This window comes from Oncorhynchus keta, chromosome 30 (assembly GCF_023373465.1).
Source record: "Oncorhynchus keta strain PuntledgeMale-10-30-2019 chromosome 30, Oket_V2, whole genome shotgun sequence".
NCBI lineage: Eukaryota > Metazoa > Chordata > Actinopteri > Salmoniformes > Salmonidae > Oncorhynchus > Oncorhynchus keta.
Window position 1 is genome coordinate 19,188,879 of NC_068450.1, and position 25,836 is coordinate 19,214,714.

The 25,836-nt window shown below is 43.1% G+C and overlaps 1 long non-coding RNA gene across 1 annotated transcript; it reads left to right on the top strand.

The window, feature by feature from the left end:
- The first annotated feature begins 266 nt into the window (after window positions 1-266).
- On the top strand, window positions 267-1,938 carry LOC118374848 (uncharacterized). The gene is made up of 3 exons (XR_004823688.2): window positions 267-324; window positions 956-1,012; window positions 1,226-1,938. It is a non-coding gene; the product is annotated as an uncharacterized LOC118374848 (long non-coding RNA).
- Window positions 1,939-25,836: the final 23,898 nt, after the last annotated feature.

Consider the following 25,836-nt stretch of genomic DNA (forward strand, 5'->3'; position numbering starts at 1 on the left):
TCTCGGTATGTAATATTTGTTGTGTGATGATTGTTCATGATTTATTGTGGTAAAGACAAAAAGTACTGCTTTTGAATTATTTTCCAGAATTCCATGCTTGGTGACGTGGATGCAGGGGAGGGCATTCGTGGCAGGTGTACCCTCTACCCATCTCTGTGGTTATGTGAGGACATGTGAGCACTCGTGACAGTTTTGCCCTCTGTATAACTCTATGGCAAGGGTTTTGTTCGGGCAGGTTGGCTGGCGCCTTCTATCATTCAGGGTCCTTCAACCAGAGAGAGTAGTTGAGCACGACAAACAACAACCAGTATGCGTCCTTGAAATGTGAGTACAAACTTTTCCTCCTATAAAAGATTGTAAGAAGAGGACTCCCTCTTGTTTGTATAGTTGATATCGGCCTCTAATGGCTGCAAAATGCTCAGTCATACAGCCATTTTCAGTCTACTGATCTGTTCTCTTTGGTACTTGTATTGTCAATGGACGCATGTTAAGTGTTGAACTTTTAGTGCATTGCCTTTTGTTATGCTGACTAGGTAACACTTGATAAATTAGCCTGGCAGCTTCGGCCTACCATGTCGCGCCCCCACACCCGTGGCCATTAATTGTTATATTTATGCATAGCTTTACCAATTTTATATGCGTATTGCATGTGTTGTTAATTAAGGCTGTTAACAGTAGATTATTTGTTTTAATTGCTGTAATTATTTGCACATTTGTCTCCTTTTAGATAAACCACTCTCATTAAAAAGCCAACCAAGTCTCATGTCAACTGTCAATCATTCCCTGCCATGTATAATCTCCATGACCTGAATCTATAAAGACTCTTAAACTGAACAGCATCTCTGCCTGCTTTTAACAGGAGTCCCACAGTAGGCGGGCATCACCATAACCCTCACCTAAACCTCCAGTTAAATATTGTGAAAGGCTAGGAACTACAGTTTGTCTGTTTCTCCAGGCACCCTTAGGGGAGGACATGCAGGAAATGTATAAAAGCACACCGTGTCATGTTCAGGTGAGAGCTTTGTACATGGGGTTGGGGTGTATGGCGTCGGTACAGTTGGTTTATTTCTGCAAGCAACAATTTTGTGACGATGCTGTCTTGACGAAATGTTTGAGGTGTGGTTAAATGGTATGTGTTGCGTTTGACCATCAGTGAGGTTATTCATGTGACAATATTCAATGTGTTCATTATGTTAAGCCGCTGCAATAACCTTTTTCATTTCAGAGGCCTTGCTGGTTTGAGGTCAAGGCAGTTTATTGGCAGTGTCTCATAAGCTGACTGTCTTCAGGTAGTAATTTGTGTTTCTATTTATGTAAATGCAGTGGTTAACTGTTCTCTCATACCATCAGAACTACGGTGTTTTTTTTTCAGTTTTTCTGGTCCTCTTGTGAACTTGGTCAGCAATCTCTGAAAGCACTGAATTTCTGAAAGCACTGAATTTCTGAAAGCTATCTAGCAGAGGTAACAGATCTAAGAAGTAATTTGTGTACCCTTGATAATGTCTTTGCCAAACAAACCTAATCCTGTAAGCTTTAATTAACTTTGCTTTTATTTTATCTGCCTCTGTACTGTTCTTCAATGGGCCTAAACTGTCTAATGTTTAAATGTAAAGGTTTTTTTTTTTGCCAAGGTGTTGTCTGGTCCATAGCATTGCTCAGAACTGTTGAACCAACTCAATAGGAGGCCGGTCACCAACCTGTGTTCTCTTCATTAAACAGTGGGATGGTAGTTATTTTACCTTATCATTTATCAGATGCTCAAATCCAGGGACTTACAGTAGTGCATTAAGAGGGCTAGGAGGACAACCATCTCAATCATAGTAAGTACAATTTTCCTCAAGTAGTAATCAGCCAAGTCTGCTATGGAGAGGGGAGGGGTGGAGAGTATTTATTCACGATGACCCTACTAGTTGGCAGGCGTTGCTACAGTATACTATGGTCATGTCCACAAACACTACTGTAGTGATGCCTGTACTTAGAACTTGGAACCACACGGTACTTAGAACTTGTGTGGTATTAGCACAGGCGCACAAAAATATCCATCACGGATCTGTCAGTGTTGACGTAACAGGCAAGGGAGGGTAAATGGATGTCTTTGGAAGTGGGCAGCCTCCCTCATGGAGGTGGAGAGCAGTTTGCTACAGACAAAGCACAGCTGACACATTTTCATCAGTGACTGTGCATGGTTCTTTTATTCCTCTTTCCTCACCTGTTAGGGATAGGCTGGATTTAAAGCCTGCAGACCTGCTCTAAGTCTAACTGTACACCAGGACATCAGACAATCTAGCCTTTAGCTTAACTCTCTCATATATGTATAATTGTATACTACCAATCAAAAGTTTGGACACACTCATTCAAGGGGTGTTATTTTAACTATTTTCTACGTTGTACAATAATAGTGAAGACATCAACTGTGACATAACACAAATGGAATCATGTAGTAAACAAATCTAAATATGTTTTAGATTCTTTAGATGCCTTGATAACAGCTTTGCGCGCTCTTGGTATTCTCTCACCTGGAATCCTTTTCCAACATTCTTGAAGTAGTTCCTACATATGCTGAGCACGTGTTGACTGCTTTTCCGTCAAACTGCAGTTCAACTTATCCCAAACATCTCAATTAGGTTGAGATCGGGTGATTGTGGAGGCCAGGTCATCTGATGCCGCACTCCATCACTCTCCTTGGTCATTTAGCCCTTACACAGCCTGGAGGTGTGTTGAGTCATTGTCCTGTTGAAAAACAAATGATGTTACCACTAAGCGCAAACCAGATGGGATGGCTTATTTCTGAAGAATGCTGTGGTAGCCATGCTGGTTAAGTGTGCCTTGAATTTTAAATCCGTGTCACCAGCAAAGTACCATCCATGCCGCCGCCTCCATACTTCACGGTGGGAACCTAGCATGTGGAGATCGTCCGTTCACCTACTCTGCGTCTCACAAAGACATGGCGGTTGGAACCAAAAATGTCATTTGGACTCATCAGACCAAAGGACATATTTCCAGTGCTCTAATGTCCATTGCTCATGTTTCTTGGCCCAAGCAAGTCTCCCCTTCTCATTGGTGTTCTTTAGTAGTGGTTTCTTTGCAGCAATTTGACCATGAAGGCCTGATTTCAGTCTCCTATGAACAGTTTGTCTGTTAAACTCCGAAGCATTTGTTTGGGCTGCAATCTGAGGTTGGTAACTCTAATGAACTTATCCTCTGCAGCAGAGGTAACTCTGGGTCTTCCTTTCCTGTGGCGGTCCTCATGAGAGCCAGTTTCATCATAGCACTTGATGGTTTTTGAAACTGCACTTTTCAGGATTGACTGACCATGTCTTAGTAATGATGGACTGTCATTTCTCTTTGGTTATCTGAGCGGTCCTGTCTTTTACCGGACTATCTTCTGTATACCACCACTATCTTGTCACAAGACAACTGATTGGCTCAAACGCATTGAGAAGGAAAGAAATTCAACAAATTAACTTAACAAGGTACACCTCTTAATATGTATTCCAGGTGACTACTGAATGAAGCAGGTTGAGAGAATGCCAAGAGTGTGCAAAGCTGTCGTCAAAGTGAAGGATGGCTACTTGAAGAATCTCAAATATAAAATAGATTTTGATTTGTTAAACACTTTTTGGTTGCTACATGATTCCACATGTTTTATAGTTTTGATGTCACTATTATTCTACAATGTTAAAACAAAGAAAATCCCTTCAATGAGAAGCTGTGTCTAAACTTTTGACTGGTTCTATATATATACAGTGCCTTTGGAAAGTATTCAACCCCTTGACTTTTTCCACATTTTCTAAAAAGTTCAATCTTTGTTTCATCAGACCCAGAAAATCTTGTTTCTCATGGTCTGAGTCTTTAGGTGCCTTTTGGCAAACTGTGCTGCAGATATGGAGGTTCTTTCATGTCCACAGAGGGAAGATGGAACACTGTCAGTGAGCATCGGGTTCTTGGTCACCTCCCTGACTATCTATCCCTCCATACCCTGTGGACGGCACTTAATTGGAGCCAATTTCCTCATACAATGGGACAATGACCCAAAGCACAGCTACAAACTATTTAGGGAAGAAGCAGTCCGCTGGTATTCTGTCTATAATGGAGTGGCCAGCACAGTCACCAGATCTCAACACTATTGCGCTGTTGTGGGAGCAGCTTGACTGTATGGTACACAAGAAGTGCCCATCAAGCCAACCCAACTTGTGGGAGGTTCTTCAGCAAGCATAGGGTGGAATCTCTTCAGATTACCTCAACCAATTGACAACTAGATTCCCAAAGGTCTGCAAGGCCGTAATTGCTTCAAATGGAGGACTCTTTGATGGACGCAAAGTTTGAAGGACACTATTTCAATTATAAATCATTATAACCATGTCACAGTCTTGACTATATTTCCTATTAATTTTGCAACTGCAGTGGTTCTGCAGGTGGTGACCAAACCACTTATCAGTTCCTTTGCTTCCTGGCTGATGTTTTGGTCACTTTTGAATGCTGGCGGTGCTTTCACTCTAGTGGTAGCATGAGATTGAGTCTACAACCCACACAAGTGGCTCAGGTAGTGCAGCTCATCCAGGATGGAACATCAATGCGAGCTGTGGCAAGAAGGATTGCTGTGTCTGTCAGCGTAGTGTCCAGAGCATGGAGGCGCTACCGGGAGACATGCCAGTACATCAGGAGACGTGGAGGAGGCCAACAACCCAGTAGCAGGACCGCTACCTCCACCTTTGTGCAAGGAGTAGCAGGAGGAGCGCTGCCAGAGCCCTGCAAAATGACCTCCAGCAGGCCACATGTGCATGTGTCTGCTCAAACGGTCAGAAACAGACTCCATGAGGGTGGTATGAGGGCCCGACGTCCACAGGTGGGGGTTGTGCTTACAGCGCAACACCGTGCAGGACGTTTGGCATTTGCCAGAGAACACCAAGATTGGCAAATTCGCCACTGGCGCCCTGTGCTCTTCACAGATGAAAGCAGGTTCACACTGAGCACGTGACAGACGTGACAGTCTGGAGACGCCGTGGAGAACGTTCTGCTGCCTGCAACATCCTCCAGCATGACCGGTTTGGCGGTGGGTCAGTTATGGTGTGGGGTGGCATTTCTTTGGGGGGCCGCACAGCCCTCCATGTGCTCACCAGAGGTAGCCTGACTGCCATTAGGTACCGAGATGAGATCCTCAGACCCATTGTAAGACATTATGCTGGCGCGGTTGGCCCTGGGTTCCTCCTAATGCAAGACAATGCTAGACCTCAGTGTGTCAGCAGTTCCTGCAAGAGGAAGGCATTGATGCTATAGACAGGCCCGTTCCCCAGACCTGAATCCAATTGAGCACATCTGGGACATCATGTCTTGCTCCATCCACCAACGCCACGTTGCACCACAGACTGTCCAGGAGTTGGCGGATTCTTTAGTCCAGGTCTGGGAGGAGATCCCTCAGGAGACCATCCGCCACCTCATCAGGAGCATGCCCAGGCGTTGTAGGGAGGTCATACAGGCACGTGGAGGCCATACACACCACTGAGCCTAATTTTGACTTGTTTTAAGGACATTACATCAAAGTTGGATCAGCCTGTAGTGTGGTTTTCCACTTTAATTTTGAGTGTGACTCCAAATCCAGACCTCCATGGGTTGATACATTTGATTTCCATTGATTTTTGTGTGATTTTGTTGTCGGCACATTCAACTATGTAAAGAAAAAAGTATTTAATAAGAAGATTTCATTCAGATCTAGGATGTGTTATTTTAGTGTTCCCTTTATTTTTTTGAGCAGTGTATATATCCACAGTCAAAAAAAAAAAACTCACCTCAGAGAAGGCTTTAGGATAAGACACTACTCAGACAAACTCTGAGCCAGGACCAAAATCAACTCATAACTTTCTCAGGTAATCAAGACAGTTTGAGGTACCTAAAAGGAAAAATAGCAATGACACTCATTGGCTTTTTTTGTTGTTTCAAATATAGGAAAAAACAATCGTGATGAGTTATCGCCAGCTGTGAACCCTATAGCACACGTGACTTTAGACAACCACAATGAATGTGACTGTACATCAAATGTTGCAATAAAACGTTTTATATAATTTTCACTTGACACCATTTTGCCTACTCTTAACTATTGCCATAATATGTTGGCATGCATAACCTTTTTAAACAAATTCTGATGGTTGTTAAACGCAGAATGTTGATAAAATGTCCCTTATGTCAACACATTTTTCACTCCCGTATAACAACTCTAAATCGCTTTGGTATAGTTAGCATCAAGTCACTTACTAAAGCTTCTTAAGGGCTAGGGTCCTTTTTTCAGAATTTCCGCCTGACTGATGTAAACTGCCTGTTACTCAGGCCCAAAAGCCAGGATATGCATATAATTGGCATCATTGGATAGAGAACACTTTGAAGTTTGTAGACATGTACAAATAATGTATGAGACCAAATCAATTGATATGGTAGCTGAAAAACCAACCAGAATTGTTTTTTGAGATCCCATGCTCTTTCAATGGAATGCTATGGGTCCTATGAAATTCCAGCTCTGAAATTGCAATTCTTATGACTTCCACTAGATGCAAACAGTCTTTGTTCAAGGTTTCAGGCTTGTTTCTTCCAATGAAGAATTTCAAGTTTTTGTACCAGAGTCCGTTGGAAGTCAGTCTGTGGGCGCGTGACAGAAAGGACGCGCACTTGCTAATTTTACTTTTCTATTGGACATACTTATTTCCGTATGGAATATTATAGTTTTACATTTTAGGCTACCTGAGAATTAAATAGAAACAGTTTGACTTGTTCTACAAAGTTTATTGGTAGCTTTTTGGATTCCTTTGTCTGCATGTTGAATGAGTGGATTATTGAAATCGATGGCGCCAACTAAACTGACTTTTTGGGATATAAAGAAGGATTTTTATCTAACAAAACGAACATGCATGTAGGGACCATTGAGATTGCAAACAGAGGAAGATTTTCAAAAAGTGATTATCTAATCGCTATTTGTGATTTTTATGAAGCCTGTGCTGGTTGAAAAATATGTTGATGTGGGGCATGGTATGCTTTCGCTATAAAGCCTATTGTAAATCGGACAATGCAGTTAGATTAACAAGAATGAAGATTTTAACCGCTATAAAATACTTATGTTTATTACAATTATTTATTTGAATTGGGTGCCCTCCAATTTAACTGGATATTGTCGACAGGTGTCCCGCTGACGGGACGCCGAGCCCTAAGCCTATTTATAACATTTGTACAATGTTTGAGAGGTCTATAATTTGTCTGACACAACCAAAGTTAACATAAGCCCTAGATGCCTTCAATTGCTGAAATTATAGGCCCGCACCCAAAAAAATGTGTAGGTTGGCTAATTAAATAATTGAAAGAAATATATTTATTAGCCTGCAAGTATTTAGGCATATCATGTGAAATACACCTTATGTGATATCATTGTCAAAAGCGCATGTAGGTCTAGATTATTTATGGCTTTATCATATAGAAATAATCAAACATTCCTTTAAAAACACCACAGAAATAACATGTGGTGCAGGATGCTAATGACTCACTGCATTTGTTTTCTATTATCAAGACACCTGCTGGTTAGGACTGCTCATGAAGTCTCCTAAATACAGTATCTGTCGCTTTAGGTGGGACTCTTGACTAAAGCGGCTCCATGCATAGCTTTTATTTTTTACCCATAAGAGTAAGAGGAAATGTCTCTATTGTCACCAGTCACAATCTATTTTCTACTCTGAGACATTTTCTGGATATGGGCCCCTAGACTTCAGTTAGACAATCCAACCTTTAGCCTAACTCTCTTCATACACATCTCTTAAGGACAGCAGTGGTGACGTGAGGAGCTGAAAGGAAAGAGACCAAAGCCTGACTAGAAAGAGAGCTACTGTGCATCCCAAATGACACCCTATTCCATTCAATTCCCTATGATCTTGGTCAAAAGTAGTACACTACATAGGAAATAGGGTGCCATTTTGGACACTGACCAAGTTCCTTTGTGAAGTGATTCTGCAGCGGACCATATCCTGTATAGTGACCCACCGTATGCAGGTTTCAAATTGAGAGCTGTGAGTCACACAACAGACTGGAGAGGTGTCTTTTATATTAAATGCATGACTATTACCAGAGACACTTTGCACAGTAAGGTGTGTGTGCTTTCTTATGCGTGAGTGTATCCAGGTAGGTTTATTTAAGGATAAGGAGCTCTGGTAAAAGGTAGGTGGATTATTTTGTGAGTCTCTGAATCTTATGCAAGTGTTGTAAATATGGAGAGACTGCTCTCCTCTGGCACTGCCTGCCAGCAAAGTCTACCTGGGAACAGTTGGAGATCCAATGTTGTTATACAGGTCCTTTAAGAGGGCAGTGAAAGGAATTGGACCCTGGTCAAAAGTAAATCAAATCTAATTGTATTTGTCACATACACATAAATCAAATCAAAATCAAATCAAATTTATTTATATAGCCCTTCGTACATCAGCTGATATCTCAAAGTGCTGTACAGAAACCCAGCCTAAAACCCCAAACAGCAAACAATGCAGGTGTAAAAGCACGGTGGCTAGGAAAAACTCCCTAGAAAGGCCAAAACCTAGGAAGAAACCTAGAGAGGAACCGGGCTATGTGGGGTGGCCAGTCCTCTTCTGGCTGTGCCGGGTAGAGATTATAACAGAACATGACCAAGATGTTCAAATGTTCATAAATGACCAGCATGGTCGAATAATAATAAGGCAGAACAGTTGAACTGGAGCAGCAGCACAGTCAGGTGGACTGGGGACAGCAAGGAGCCTTCATGTCAGGTAGTCCTGGGGCACGGTCCTAGGGCTCAGGTCAGTTGAAACTGGAGCAGGAGCATGGCCAGGTGGACTGGGGACAGCAAGGAGTCCTCATGTCAGGTAGTCCTGGGACATGGTCCTAGGGCTCAGGTCCTCCGAGAGAAGAAAGAAAGAGAGAAGGAGAGAATTAGAGAACGCACACTTAGATTCACAGGACACCGAATAGGACAGGAGAAGTACTCCAGATATAACAAACTGACCCTAGCCCCCGACACATAAACTACTGCAGCATAAATACTGGAGGCTGAGACAGGAGGGGTCAGGAGACACTGTGGCCCCATCCGAGGACACCCCGGACAGGGCCAAACAGGAAGGATATAACCCCACCCACTTTGCCAAAGCACATCCCCCACACCACTAGAGGGATATCTTCAACCACCAACTTACCATCCTGAGACAAGGCCGAGTATAGCCCACAAAGATCTCCGCCACGGTACAACCCAAGGGGGGCAACCCAGACAGGCCGACCACAACAGTGAATCAACCCACCCAGGTGACGCACCCCCCACAGGGACGGCACGAGAGAGCCCCAGCAAGCCAGTGACTCAGCCCCCGTAACAGGGTTAGAGGCAGAGAATCCCAGTGGAAAGAGGGGAACCGGCCAGGCAGAGACAGCAAGGGCGGTTCGTTGCTCCAGAGCCTTTCCGTTCACCTTCCCACTCCTGGGCCAGACTACACTCAATCATATGACCCACTGAAGAGATGAGTCTTCAGTAAAGACTTAAAGGTTGAGACCGAGTTTGCGTCTCTGACATGGGTAGGCAGACCGTTCCATAAAAATGGAGCTCTATAGGAGAAAGCCCTGCCTCCAGCTGTTTGCTTAGAAATTCTAGGGACAATTAGGAGGCCTGCGTCTTGTGACCGTAGCGTACGTGTAGGTATGTACGGCAGGACCAAATCAGAGAGGTAGGTAGGAGCAAGCCCATGTAATGCTTTGTAGGTTAGCAGTAAAACCTTGAAATCAGCCCTTGCTTTGACAGGAAGCCAGTGTAGAGAGGCTAGCACTGGAGTAATATGATCAAATTTTTTGGTTCTAGTCAGGATTCTAGCAGCCGTATTTAGCACTAACTGAAGTTTATTTAGTGCTTTATCCGGGTAGCCGGAAAATAGAGCATTGCAGTAGTCTAACCTAGAAGTGACAAAAGCATGGATTAATTTTTCTGCATACACATGGTTAGCAGTGTAGCGAAATGCTTGTGCTTCTAGTTCCGACAATGCATTAATAACCAACAAGTAATCTAACTAACAATTCCAAAACTACTGTCTTATACACAGTGTAAGGGGATAAATAATATGTACATAAAGATATATGAATGAGTGATGGTACAGAGCAGCATAGGCAAGGTACAGTAGATGGTATCGAGTACAGTATATACATATGAGATGAGTATGTAAACAAAGTGGCATAGTTAAAGTGGCTAGTGATACATGTATTACGTAAGGATGCAGTAGATGATATAGAGTACAGTATATACGTATGCATATGAGATGAATAATGTAGGTTATGTAACATTATATTAGGTAGCATTGTTTAAAAAGTGGCTAGTGATATATTTTACATTTCCCATCAATTCCCATTATTAAAGTGGCTGGAGTTGAGTCAGTCTGTTGGCAGCAGCCACTCAGTGTTAGTGGTGGCTGTTTAACAGTCTGATGGCCTTGAGATAGAAGCTGTTTTTCAGTCTCTCGGTCCCAGCTTTGATGCACCTGTACTGACCTCGCCTTCTGGATGCACTACAAATGTACTAGAGTGCTATTTGAGATACACTGAGGCTTGCCGTCACCTCCATAAACCCAAAGACTGATAAATAATAATAGAAATGGAGATTAAATGTAGGCTCAAGGTTCAAGTTTGGGATTTAAAACAGGAAAAAACTGTGCCTAGCACTGGGATTGAATCCGTGATCCTCGGAGCCGTAGCGCGTGGTTTAAACCCTTCAACTATCCCCATCCACAAGCCTACTAGATGGTAATAGTTGCCCCTAGTGGACGATATTGAAGGCATCGCCCGACGTCGTGGGGAGCTGGACAAACATCTAATACTGCTATGGATCTGGTGTGACCTGGCTGCCTGGTTTACTGTAGAACACCACTACAACATGGTTGTGTATTAGCTCCAGTAGAGAGAGAACACAAAGTAGATGTGAACTCATTATGCTGACCTCACCATGGTGGTGAATTCCCTGTCCTGGTTATTCCATCAGAGAGGCAGGCTATGCTTGTCTCTGTGCCCAGCCTAGGACCTCCCATCTGGGGGCACTTCTGTGTGCCCAAGGCTGTCTGGATGGATCAGTGCTGCCTAGGAGCAGAGCCAGGGCCATACACACAAAGGGGACAGAGCCAGAGATAGAGAATGCCTCCCTATTAGTGCACTAGATTTGACCCTGGGTCCTGGTCAAATGTGTTGCTTTATAAGGGAATAGGGTGCCATTTGGGATGCAGGCAAAGCCTCATATGCCGTCTAAAGCATCACAGCACATGTTCCCTAGATCTCCATCTGCATATACTTTCTAGAATACATTCCAGTGTCCTTATGACATGTTATTGTAAAGGAGTAACAATATGTTTCTATGCAGAAGACATGCAAGCATCATCTAAATAGACTTATTTTGGGTTTACTAGCTACACATCCTGCATGGGGACAGAGGGTACGTCCCTATGGGCCCTACTCAAAGGTAGCGCAAGGGGTCATGAGCAGATGTGTTCCTGCATTTTTCAGCATGTTCTTAAATTCTTTTGATTTAATCTTGGATTTTTTTTGTCAGGGACATATGCATGATGCTACCCTCTACAACAACCTTCACTCCAAATCAAAACTCAACCTACAACCTGATTTTGGACGGAATTACAGAATCACCTGGAAGGCTTACAACTACCAAAGATTATTATAATAATAATATTATTATTATTATTATTATTATTATTATTATTATTATTATTAACAACATCCAACCTGGAACTGAGGGTCATGTTTAGTCTGAAGCTATATTTTATTTAAAGCCAAGAAGAAATATACATTACAATGATAGATATTCCACTTCTGGTAAAATTGGAAAACACTAAACAAACACAGAATTATCTATCCAAAACAGAGATGTATGGGTAAACTACTTAAATCTTTTTGGCCCTATAACAAAGAACAAACATATACATGATCAAATAAAAATCTTAATAGACTATTAAAGACTACCAGAACCCACTGGATTCTCCAATTACGTTTAATGAACGACAGGGCAAAATAAAAACCCTCCAACCCAAAAAGGCCTGCGGTGTTGATGGTATCCTTAATGAAATGATCAAATATACAGACAACAAATTCCAATTGGCTATACGTAAACTCTTCTTCATCCTTGGCACTGGCATCTTCAATATTTAGAACCAACGACTGATCACCCCAATCCACAGAAGTGGAGACAAATTTGACCCCAGTAACTATGCAACCTTGGAAAAATCCTCTGCATTATCATTAACAGTAGACTTGTACATTTCTTCAGTGAAAATGATGTACTGAGCAAGTGTCAAATTGGCTTTTTACCAAATTATCGTGCGACAGACCACATATTGCACACCCTAATTGACAAACAAACCAAAACAAAGGCAAAGTCTAATCATGCTTTGTTGTTTTCAAAAAAGCTTTCGCCTCAATTTGGCATGAGGGTCTGCTATACAAATTGATGGAAAGTTGTGTTGGGGAAAAATTATACATTATAAAATCCATGTACACAAACAGCAAGTGTGCAGTTAAAATGGGCAAAAACCACATTTCTTCTCACAAGGCCGTGGGGTGAGACAGGAATGCGGCTTAAGCCCCACCCTCTTCAACATACAGTGGGGCAAAAAAGTATTTAGTCAGCCACCAATTGTGTAAGTTCTACCACTTAAAAAGACGAGGCCTGTAATTTTCATCATAGGTACACTTCAACTATGACAGACAAAATGAGAAATCCAGAAAATCACATTGTAGGATTTTTTATGAATTTATTTGCAAATTATGGTGGAAAAAAAGTATTTGGTCAATAACAGTTTATCTCAATACTTTGTTGGCAATGACAGGGGTGAAGACTTACAGAAAACGTTTGACAACGTTTTCACACACTGTTGCTGGTATTTTGGCCCATTCCTCCATGCAGATCTCCTCTAGAGCAGTGATGTTTTGGGGCTGTTGCTGGGCAACATAGACTTTCATCTCCCTCCAAAGATTTTCTATGGGGTTGAGATCTGGAGACTGGCTAGGCCACTCCAGGACCTTGAAATGCTTCTTACGAAGCCACTCCTTTGTTGCCAGGGCAGTGTGTTTGGGATCATTGTCATGCTGAAAGACCCAGCCACGTTTTATCTTCAATATCCTTGCTGATGGAAGGAGGTTTTCACTCAAAATCTCACGATACATGGCCCCATTCATTCTTTACTTTACAGGGATCAGTCGTCTTGGTCCCTTTGCAGAAAAACAGCCCCAAAGCATGATGTTTCCACCCCCATGCTTCACAGTAGGTATGGTGTTCTTTGGATGCAACTCAGCATTCTTTGTCTTCCAAACACGACGAGTTGGGTTTTTACCAAAAAGTTATATTTTGGCTTCATCTGACCATAGGACATTCTCCCATTCTCCCAATCTTCTTCTGGATCATCCAAATGCTCTCCAGCAAACTTCAGACGGGCCTGGACATGTACTGGCTTAAGCAGGGGGACACGTCTGGCACTGCAGGATTTGAGTCCCTGGCGGCGTAGTGTGTTACTGATGGTAGGCTTTGTTACTTTTGGTCCCAGCTCTCTGCAGGTCATTCACTAGGTCCCCCTGTGTGGTTCTGGGATTTTTGCTCACCGTTCTTGGGATCATTTTGACCCCACGGGGTGAGATCTTGCGTGGAGCCCCAGATCGAGGGAGATTATCAGTGGTCTTGTATGTCTTCCATTTCCTAATAATTGCTCCCACAGTTGATTTCTTCAAACCAAGCTGCTTACCTATTGCAGATTCAGTCTTCCCAGCCTGGTGCAGGTCTACAATTTTGTTTCTGGTGTCCTTTGACAGCTCTTTGGTCTTGGCCATAGTGGAGTTTGGAGTGTGACTGTTTGAGGTTGTGGACAGGTAGGTGTCTTTTATACTGATAACAAGTTCAAACAGGTGCCATTAATACAGGTAACGAGTGGCGGACAGAGGAGCATCTTGAAGTACAGGTCTGTGAGAGACAAATCTTGCTTGTTTGTAGGTGACCAAATACTTATTTTCCACCATAATTTGCAAATAAATTCATTAAAAATCCTACAATGTGATTTTCTGGATATTTTTTTCTAATTTTGTCTCATAGTTGAAGTGTACCTATGATGAAAATTACAGACCTCTCATCTTTTTAAGTGGGAGAACTTGCACAATTGGTGGCTGACTAAATACTTTTTTGCCCCGCTGTATACTGTATATCAACAAATTGGCGCGGGCACTAGAAAAGTCTGCACCCTGCTAGAATCTGAAGTCAAATGTCTACTGTTTGCTGATGATCTGGTGCTTCTGTCACCAACCAAGGAGGGCCTACAACAGCACCTAGATATTCTGCACAGATTCTGCCAGACCTGGGCCCTGACAGTGAATCAGACCAAATAATGGTGTTCCAAAAAAGGCCCAGTTGCCAGGACCTCTAATTCAAATTCTGTCTAGACACCATTGCTCTAGAGCAAACAAAAAAACTAGACATACCTCGGCCTAAACATCAGCTCCACAGGTAACTTCCACAAAGCTGTGAATGATCTGAGACCAGGCAAGAAGGGCATTCTATGTCATCAACCGGAACATTAAATTCGACATACCAATTAGGATCTGTCTAAAAAAAACTTGAATCAGTTATAGAACCCATTGCCCTTTATGGTTGTGAGGTCTGGGGTCCGCTCACCAACCAAGAATTCACAAAATGGGACAAACACCAAATTGAGACTCCATGCAGAATTCAGCAAAAATATCCTCTGTGTACAACGTAAAACACAGAATAATGCATGCAGTTTAGAATTTGGCCGATACCTGCTAATGATCAAAATCCAGGAAAGAGCCATTAAATTCTACAACCACCTAAAAATAATCAATTCCTAAACCTTTCATAACAAAGCCATCACCTACAGATGAACCTGGAGAAGAATCCCCTAAGCAAGCTGGTCCTGAGGCTCTGTTCACAAACACCAACAGAACCCCAGACAGAAACACATTTCTACGCAACCAAATCATGAGAAAACAAAAGATAATTACTTGACACAATGGAAATAATTAACACAAAAAAACAGAGCAAACTACAATGCTATTTGGCCCTAAACAGAGAGTACGCAGTGGCAGAATACCTGACCACTGACTGAACCAAACTTAAGGAAAGATTTGACTATGTACAGACTCAGTGGGCATAGCCTTGCTATTGAGAAAGGCTGCAGTAGGCAGACCTGCCTCTCGAGGTGGAAACTGAGCTGCACTTCCTAACCTCTTGCCCAATGTATGACCATTATTAGAAACACATATTTCCCTCAGATTACACAGATCCACAAAGAATTCCAAAACAAACACAATTTTGATAAACTCCCATATCTACTGGGTTGAATACCACAGTGTGACATCAGAGCAGCAACATTTGTGACCGGTTGCCACAAAAGGGTAACCAGTGAAGAATGAACACCCTTGTAAATACAACCCATATTTCTGTTTTATTTTTATTCCCTTTTGTACTTGAACTATTTGCACATCGTTACAACATTCTATATAGCCATAATGACATTTGAAATGTCTATTTCTTCAGAACTTTTGTGAGTGTAGTGTTTACGGTTCATTTCACTTTATCTATTTCACTTGCTTTGGAAATGTAAACATATGTTGCCAATAAAGCCCCTTGAATTGAATTGAGAGAGGTCCACTATTACTTTAGACTGTTGTAACTTCACTACCTCCAACTCTCTCCCTCCAACGTCCTCTTAGACAGTGATTCTGATTGGCTGAAATACAGGAAGTGTGTGGGCAGGTGAGTGACTTGACTTTTAGATGCCTAACTAGAGGAAAGTAAACTGAGTAAGAGTGTCTACAGAGAAACACTGGGCTCTGTGGTGTGACGTTAGCTAGGGCTCTAGAAATATAAGCACTCAAGGTTGTATCGATGTCGGGCACTGATTTATCTGAGATCTTTGATGTGGTGAAGTATCTGAGGCCTGGGTATGTCCCAAATGGTATCCTGTTCCCTAAATAATGCACTACTTTTCACCAGGCCCCAGAGGGTCATTGATTTTAGCAAACAAATCGGTCCAAAACGAATCTATGTGGACCTTTGTCGAACTTCGAGATCTCAATGTGGCCCTTGAGCCTTGAGATATTGCCCACTCCTGATTCAGGGAATAGGGTACCATTTCGGGCACAATCCTAGTCTACGATGCTGTAGCCAGCAGATACTGCACATTCTCATCAGTTTGTAATAAACTTTCATAAAACAAATTTACTGGAAATAAAAGATTGGAGAACGTGGACAGTGCAAGAATAGTATATTGATAGGAACCTCAAAGGGGTTCAACATGAACTACTGGGTTAAATTAAACTACTGGGTTAAATTAAACTTCTGTATCTTCACGATGATGGCTCTGAACTATTATTCTCCACCAAATGTAATGTTTCATTTTCACTTAATGCTTTCATGGTAATGCAACTCTGTTAGAACATCTACTTTGCATGACACAAGTCATTTTTCCAACAATTGTTTACAGACAGATTATTTCACTTATAATTCACTATCACAATTCCAGTGGGTCAGAAGTTTACATACATCAAGTTGACTGTGGCTTTAAACAGCTTGGAAAATTCCAGAAAATTATGTCATGGCTTTAGAAGCTTCTGTTAGGCTAATTGACATCATTTGAGTCAATTGGAGGTGTAACTGTGGATGTATTTCAAGTCCTACTTTCAAACTCAGGAGGAAACCGGTACAAAAGTATGTATATCCACAGTAAAACGAGTTCTATATCGAAATAACCTGAAAGGCTGCTCAGCAAGGACAAAAGCCACTGCTCCAAAACCTCCATAACAAAAGCCAGACTACAGTTTGCACATGCGTACAAAGATCGTACTTCTTGGAAAAATGTCCTCTGGTCTGATGAAACAATCATTATGTTTGGAGGAAAAGGGTGACTCTTGCAAGCTGAAAAACACCATCCCAACCATGAAGCACGGGGGTAGCAGCACGATGTTGTGTGGGTGCTTTGCTGCAGAAGGGACTGGTGCACTTCACAAAGTAGTTGGCATCATGAGAAAGGAAAATTGTGGATATATTGAAGCAACATCTCAAGGCGTCAGTCAGGAAGTTAAAGCTTGGTCGCAAATGCGTCTTCCAAATGGACAATGGCCCCAAGCATCCTTCCAAAGTTGTGGCAAAATGGCTTAAGGACAACAAAGTCGAGGTATTGAAGTAACCATCACAAAGCCCTGACCTCAATTTGTGGGCAGAACTGAAAAAGCGAGCAAGGAGGCCTACAAACCTGACTGTTACTCCAGCTCTGTCAGGAGGAATGGGTCAAAATTCACCCAACTTATTGTGGGGAGTTTTTGGAAGGCTACCTGAAATGTTTGACCCAAGTTAAACAATTTTAATGGCAATGCTACCAAATACTAATTGAGTGCATGTACGCTTCTGACCCACTTGGGAATGTGATGAAAGAAATAAAAGCTGACATATCTCATTCTCTCTACTATTATTCTGACATTTCACATTCTTAAAATAAAGTGGTGACCTAAGACGGGGAATTTTTAATAGGTTTAAATGTCCGGAATTGTGAAACTGAGTTGAAATGTATTTGGTGTATGTACACTTCTGACTTCAATTGTGTATATATATTTGTAATGATAACAATTACAACAATACTGAATGAACACTTTTTAACATTTATTTTAACTTTTTTCGAATGCGCTTTTGTTAAATCATCACCCGTTTGGGGAAGTTGAAGGCTGTGATTCGATGATAAATTAACATTGATTATATGCAACGCTGGACAAGCTAGTTAAACTAGTAATATCATCAACTGTGTGTGGTTAACTAGTGATTGTTTAATATAATAATAAAAAAGATGTATTGTTTTTTATAAGATCAGTTTAATGCTAGCTAGCTTGCTGCATTTGCCCCACCTCTGGAATACCGACCTCTGCCTGGTCTGAGCCTGCCTTCCGTCCTGTTCCTCTGACTCTGTTGCTGTAATAATCATTGTTACTTGGATTCCTAATACATTGACAACAATTCACAGATCTAAAAGTAAAATAATGCAATGCATAATGCACTTAATTGCATTATTTTACTTTTAGATCTGTGAATTGTTGTCAATGTATTAGGAATCCAAGTAACAATGATTATTACAGAGTCAGAGGAATATATATATATATATATATATATATAATCGTGCTATGTTCGTTTGTTTTGAAAACAATATTGACAGTTTGGGTTGTTGAGCGGTGGATATTTTTATTATACACTGCTCAGAAAAATAAAGGAAGCACTAAAATAACACATCCTAGATCTGAATGAAATATTCTTATTAAATACTTTTTTCTTTACAGAGTTGACAGTGCTGACAACAAAATCACACAAATGATCAATGGAAATCAAATTTATCAACCCATGGAGGTCTGGATATGGAGTCACACTCAAAATTAAAGTGTAAAACCACACTACAGGGTGATCCAACTTTGATGTAATGTCCTTAAAACAAGTCAAAATGAGACTCAGTAGTGTGTGTGTGGCCTCCACGTGCCTGTATGACCTCCCTACAATGCCTGGGCATGCTCCTGATGAGGTGGCGGATGGTCTCCTGAGGGATCTCCTCCCAGACCTGGACTAAAGCATCCGCCAAATCCTGGACAGTCTGGTGGATGGAACGAGACATGATGTCCCAGATGTGCTCAATTGGATTCAGGTCTGGGGAACGGGCGGGCCAGTCCATAGCATCAAGGCCTTCCTCTTGCAGGAACTGCTGACACACTCCAGCCACATGAGGTCTAGCATTGTCTTGCATTAGGAGGAACCCAGTGCATCAGGAGATGTGGAGGGCAATAACCCAGCAGCAGGACCGTTACCTCCGCCTTTGTGCAAGGAGGAGCAGGAGGAGCACTGCCAAAGCCCTGCAAAATGACCTCCAGCAGGCCACAAATGTGCATGTGTCTGCTCAAACGGTCAGAAACAGGCTCTATGAGGGTGGTATGAGGGCCGGACGTCCACAGGTGGGGCTTGTGCTTACAGCGCAACACCGTGCAGGACGTTTGGCATTTGCCAGAGAACACCAAAATTGGCAAATTCGCCACTGGTGCCCTTTGCTCTTCACAGATGAAAGCAGGTTCACACTGAGCATGTGACAGACGTGACAGAGTCTGGAGACGCAGTGGAGAACGTTCTGCTGCCTGCAACATCCTCCAGCATGACCGGTTTGGCGGTGGGTCAGTCATGGTGTGGGGTGGCATTTCTTTGGGGGGACGCACAGCCATCCATGTGCTCGCCAGAGGTAGCCTAACTGCCATTAGGTACCGAGATGAGATCCTCAGACCCCTTGTGAGACCATATGCTCGTGCGGTTGGCACTGGGTTCTTCCATCCTGGATGAGCTGCACTGCCTGAGCCACTTGTGTGGGTTGTCTCATGCTACCACTAGAGTGAAAGCACCGCCAGCATTCAAAAGTCACCAAAACATCAGCCAGGAAGCATAGGAACTGAGAAGTCTGTGGTCACCACCTGCAGAACCACTCCTTTATTGGGGGGTGTCTTGCTAATTGCCTATAATTTCCACCTGTTGTCTATTCCATTTGCACAACAGCATGTGCAATGTATTGTCAATCAGTGTTGCTTCCTAAGTGGACAGTTTGATTTCACAGAAGTGTGATTGAATTGGAGTTACATTGTGTTTAAGTGTTCCCTTTTATTTTTTTGAGCAGTGTATATTACAACGAGCAATGTCGGAGTGGCATTGACTAAAATACATTAGAATAGAATACAGTATATACATATGAGATGAGTAACGCAGTATGTAAATATTTATTAAAGTGATTGGTGTTCCATTATTAAAGTGGCCAGTGATTCCGTGACTATGTATATAGGGCAGCATCCTCTAAGGTGCAGGGTTGAGTAACTGGGTGGAAGCCGCCTAGTTTTACAGTCTGATGGCCTTGAGAGAGAAGCTGTTTTTCAGTCTCCTGGTCTCAACGTTGATGCACCTTTACTGACCTCGCCTGCTGGATGATCGTGGAGTGAACAGGCCATGGTTTGGGTTGTTGATGATCTTTTTGGCCTTCCTGTGACATCTGATGCTTTAGGTGTCCTGGAGGGCAGGCAATGTGTCCCCGGTGATGCGTTGGGCAGACCGCACCACCCTCTGGAGAGTCCTGAGGTTGCAGGTGGTGCAGTTGCCATATCAGTTTGTGAGGGTTTTAGGGGCCAATACGAATTTCTTCAGCCTCCTGAGGTTGAAGAGGCACTGTTGTGCCTTCTTCAACACACTGTCTGTGTGGGTGGACCATTTCATGTCTCAAAGTTGTTGGTAATCAGAGCTACTGTCGTCTGCAAACTTGATGATTGAGTTGGAGGCTTGTGTGGCCATGCAGTCATGGGTGAACAGGGAGTGCAGGAGGGGGCTGAGCACACACTATTGTGGGACTCCTGTGTTGAGGATCAGCAAAGTGGAGGTGTTGTTTACTACCTTCACCGCCTGGGAGTGGCCCGTCAGGGAATCCAGGACCCAGTTGCACAGGGCGGGAATCAGCCCCAGGGCCCCGAGCTTAATGATGAGCTTGGAGGTTAGTATGGTGTTGAAGGCTGAGCTATAGGTAGGTATTCCTCTTGTCCAAATGGGATAGGATGGGATGGGATAGTGCAGTGCAATGGCGATTGTGTCATCTGTTGATCTATTGGGGCGGTAAGCAATTTGGAGTGGGTCTAGGGTATCCGGTAGGATGGAGGTGATATGATCCTTGACTAGCCTCCCAAAGCACTTCATGTTGACAGATGTGAGTGCTACGGGGCAATAGTAATTTAGTTCAGTTACCTTTGTTCCTGTACCAAAGAAAGCAATGGTGAACATCTTGAAGCAAGTGGGGACAGCAAACGGGGACTGGGAGAGTTAAATATGGCCGTAAACACTCCAGCCAGTTGGTCTGCGCATGCTCTGAGGGCACAGCTAGGGATGCCAGCAGTCCTTGGGAGTGGGTCGCATCTGTGGCACTGTTATCCTCAAAGCGGGAAAAGAAAGTGTTTAGCTTGTCTGGGAGCAAGACATCTGTGTCCATGACGTTGTTAGTTGTCCCTTTTGTAATTCGTGATTGTCTGTAGACCCTGCCACTTACAGTATGTCTCACACACAGAGAGAGCACTCTTCTGAGGAGAACACATTTCTGTGAGTCTTTGAAGACACTTCTCCGTGCAGACCTGGGGTGTTACTGGACAGAGAACACTGGGGTGTTACTGGACAGAGAACACTGGGGTGTTACTGGACAGAGAACACTGGGGTGTTACTGGACAGAGAACACTGGGGTGTTACTGGACAGAGAACACTGGGGTGTTACTGGACAGAGAACACTGGGGTGTTACTGGACAGAGAACACTGGGGTGTTACTGGACAGAGAACACTGGGGTGTTACTGGACAGAGAACACTGGGGTGTTACTGGACAGAGAACACTGGGGTGTTACTGGACAGAGAACACTGGGGTTTTACTGGACAGAGAACACTGGGGTTTTACTGGACAGAGAACACTGGGGTGTTAACCCACTGTTCCTAGGCCGTCATTGAAAAATAAGAATTTGTTCCTAACTGACTTGCCTAGTTAAATAAAGGTCAAATAAAATAAACTGGGGATGTTACTGAGATGTTACATTTGATTGATTAATTTTATCCCAGTATTTATAAAGTATTTTTTTTACAGATGTCACAAAGTTCTATACAGAAACCCAGCCACTGACACTGCCCGCAACTAAAACATGCAGACTCTTCCTTCTCTGCAGCCGACGTGAGGAAAACATTTAAACGTGTCAACCTTCGCAAGGCTGCAGGCCCAGACGGCATCCCCAGCCGCGCCCTCGGAGCAGGCGCAGACCAGATGGCTGGTGTGTTTACGGACATATTCAATCAATCCCTATCCCAGTCTGTTGTTCCCACATGCTTCAAGAGGGCCACCATTGTTCCTGTTCCCAAGAAAGCTAACTGAGCTACACGACTACCGCCCCGTAGCACTCACTTCCGTCTTCATGAAGTGCTTTGAGAGACTAGTCAAGGACCATATCACCTCCACCCTACCTGACACCCTCGACCCACTCCAATTTTCTTACCGCTCAAATAGGTCCACAGACGATGCAATCTCAACCACACAGCACACTGCCCTAACCCATCTGGACAAGAGGAATACCTATGTGAGAATGCTGTTCATCGACTACAGCTCGGCATTTAACACCATAGTGCCCTCCAAGCTCGTCATCAAGCTCGAGACCCTGGGTCTCGACCCCGCCCTGTGCACCTGGGTACTGGACTTCCTGACGGGCCGCCCCAGGTGGTGAGGGTAGGCAACAACATCTCTACCCCGCTGATCCTCACAACACTGGGGCCCCACAAGGGTGCGTTCTGAGCCCTCTCCTGTACTCTCTGTTCACCCACGACTGCGTGGCCATGCACGCCTCCAACTCAATCATCAAGTTTGCGGACGACACAACAGTGGTAGGCTTGATTACCAACAACGACGAGACGGCCTACAGGGAGGAGGTGAGGGCCCTCGGAGTGTGGTGTCAGGAAAATAACCTCCCACTCAACGTCAACAAAACTAAGGAGATGATTGTGGACTTCAGGAAACAGCAGAGGGAACACCCCCCTATCCACATCGATGGGACAGTAGTGGAGAGGGTAGTACGTTTTAAGTTCCTCGGCGTACACATCACAGACAAACTGAAATGGTCCACCCACACCGACAGCATCTTGAAGAAGGCGCAGCCTCGCCTCTTCAACCTCAGGAGGCTGAAGAAATTTGGCTTGTCACCAAAAGCACTCAAACTTTTACAGATGCACAATCGAGAGCATCCTGTCGGGCTGTATCACCGCCTGGTACGGCAACTGCTCCGCCCTCAACCGTAAGGCTCTCCAGAGGGTAGTGAGGTCTGCACAACGCATCACCGGTGCAAACGACCTGCCCTCCAGGACACCTACACCACCCGAAGTTACAGGAAGGCCATAAAGATCATCAAGGACAACAACCACCCGAGCCACTGCCTGTTCACCCCGCTATCATCCAGAAGGCGAGGTCAGTACAGGTGCATCAAAGCTGGGACTGAGAGACTGAGAAGCTGTTTTTATCTCAAGGCCATCAGACTGTTAAACAGCCACCACTAACATTGAGTGGCTGCTGCCAACACATTGACTCAATTCCAGCCACTTTAATAATGGGAATTGATGGGAAATTATGTAAAATATATCACTAGCCACTTTAAACAATGCTACCTTATATAATGTTACATACCCTACATTATTAATCTCATATGCATACGTATATACTGTACTCTATCATCTACTGCATCCTTATGTAATACATGTATCACTAGCCACTTTAACTATGCCACTTTGTTTACATACTCATCTCATATATATATATATATACTGTACTCAATACCATCTACTGTATCTTGCCTATGCCGCTCTGTACCATCAGTCATTCATGTATCTTTATGTACATATGCTTTATCCCCTTACACTTGTCTATAAGGTAGAAGTTTTGGAATTGTTAGCTAGATTACTTGTTGGTTATTACTGCATTGTCGGAACTAGAAGCACAAGCATTTCGCTTCACTCGCACCAAGATCTGCTAACCACATGTATGTGACAAATAAAATTTGATTTGATTTGGATAAACACTGGGAAGTTCCTGGGATAAACACTGGGAAGCATCTTTGGGAGATGTTTTTGATAAATAGTTGTTTTCTGCAATTTTGATAAATAAGATGTAGACAGTAAGAGCGCTGTAGCCTTTATGGTTTTTAATCCTTTCAAAAAGAATCCACGGATGTTTCTATTCAGATAATTTGTGTGAATAAATAATATTTGTTCTGTTGTGGAATGTGTTAGTGACAACAAAAAACAACCACGTCCCCCAACGTGTTAATTTACTGTGTGTTGCTTCTATGTCTGTCTCCACATGGAGGAAGAGGACACATCTGGGCATGTCAAAGACTAAACAATTCACCCTATTTACTAATGTTTATAAATACACTGTTTTAACACAGGCCAAACCCTAACAAGGTTAATTTATAGATTTCCCTGTCTATTTTTGGTCATGGGGTAATGTGAGACAACAGTTTTCCATATCTTATTAAAGTTCTGTTCTGTAAAACGAGTGAATCCTGACAGTTTAAGGATGGTGGGATGTTTACATTGAAACACACACACACACATACACCATCTCTACTGATTGTGTGAAGTGGAGGGCCTCTGCTTGCTTATGATCCATCCAGAAGGTATTTAAATGTTTACTGTTCTGTTGGCAGGAACACCAGAAAAGTGTGTGTGTTGGCAGGAGAACAAGGACTTCTGGACCAGGATCAAAGGCCTGGCTGATCTCACAGGACCAAGGATTTGAGGCCGTAATACGCTAAGCTAACCGCTCTAAACAGCACTAAGTCAGTAGAGCTGTACTGACTGGGCAGGCTACTGGGCAGGCTAAGTTAGCAGCGCTAAGCTAAATGACATTTGGTTCATTAATGCTAAGCTAATAGCGGTTTGTTTATTAGTGGACCCAAAAGCACTAAGCTAACAGAGCTAAGCTAACAACAGTTTGTTAATAATTAGCCACTCCTCGCTGGGTGACTCCATTAGAAGCACTTAGAGAAGCACTTAGATCTGAATAAACAGGCACACGTTGGCAGGAGGAGGGAGACATGTTACATCTGGCCAGGAAGAGAGAGAGAGATTAATAGGAGAGTTTACTAGAGACCCAGCATCTGGCCAGGAGAGGAGAAAGATTATTAGGAGAGTTTACTAGAGATCCAGCATCTGGCTAGGAGGAGAGCGAGATTATTAGGAGAGTTTACTAGAGATCAAGCATGCCAGGAGGATAGAGGGATTATTTGGAGAGTTTACTAGAGACCTATTATCTGGCCAGGAGGAGAGAGAGATTTTTAGGAGAGTTTACTAGAGACCCAGCATCTGGCCAGGAGGAGAGAGAGATTATTGGCTAGATGGGACGCTGGCGCCCCGTCTCGACAACATCCGGTGAAATTGCAGAGCGCGAAATTCAAAATAGAAAAATCGTAATATTAAACATTCATGAAAATACAAGTGTTATAGATCATTTGAAAGCTTAACTTGTTAATCCAGCCGCTTTGTCAGATTTCAGAAAGGCTTTACGGTGAAAGCATACCATGTGATTATCTGAGGACAGTGCCCCGCATACAAAAGCATTAAAAACATTTTCCAAACCAGTAGAGGTATCACCAAAGTCAGAAATAGCGATAAAATAAATGACTTAGCTTTGAAGATCTTTCTCTGTTTGCAATCCCAAGGGTCCCAGCTACACAACAAATGGTTGTTTTGTTCGATAAAGTACTTCTTTATATCCCAAAAAAGTCAGTTTAGTTGGCGCGTTTGATTCAGTAATCCACCCGTTTCACTTGTTCAACATGCATACAAAGGAATCACAAAAGTTACAGATTAAACTTTGTCCAAACAAGTCAAACAACTTTTCTAATCAATCCTCAGGTACCCTAATATGTAAATAAACAATACTATATTCCGTCTGAAATGTTATGTTCAATACCGGAGATAAATAACGAGGTGCGCGCCCTCATCCACACGCGCCACAAGAATACAGTCAAAATGAGAGCCACCTTGAAAAACTACTACTACGTATTCATTTTTTCAGAAAACAAGCCTGAAACCCTTTCTAAAGAATGGTGACATCTAGTGGAAGCCATAGTAACTGCAATCTGGGAGGATTTCCTTTGAATATCCCACAGATAAGCATTTCAATGGGTGGTGACCTCAACAACAAAAAAAATCCGGATGGATTCTCCTCTGGTTTTCACCTGCC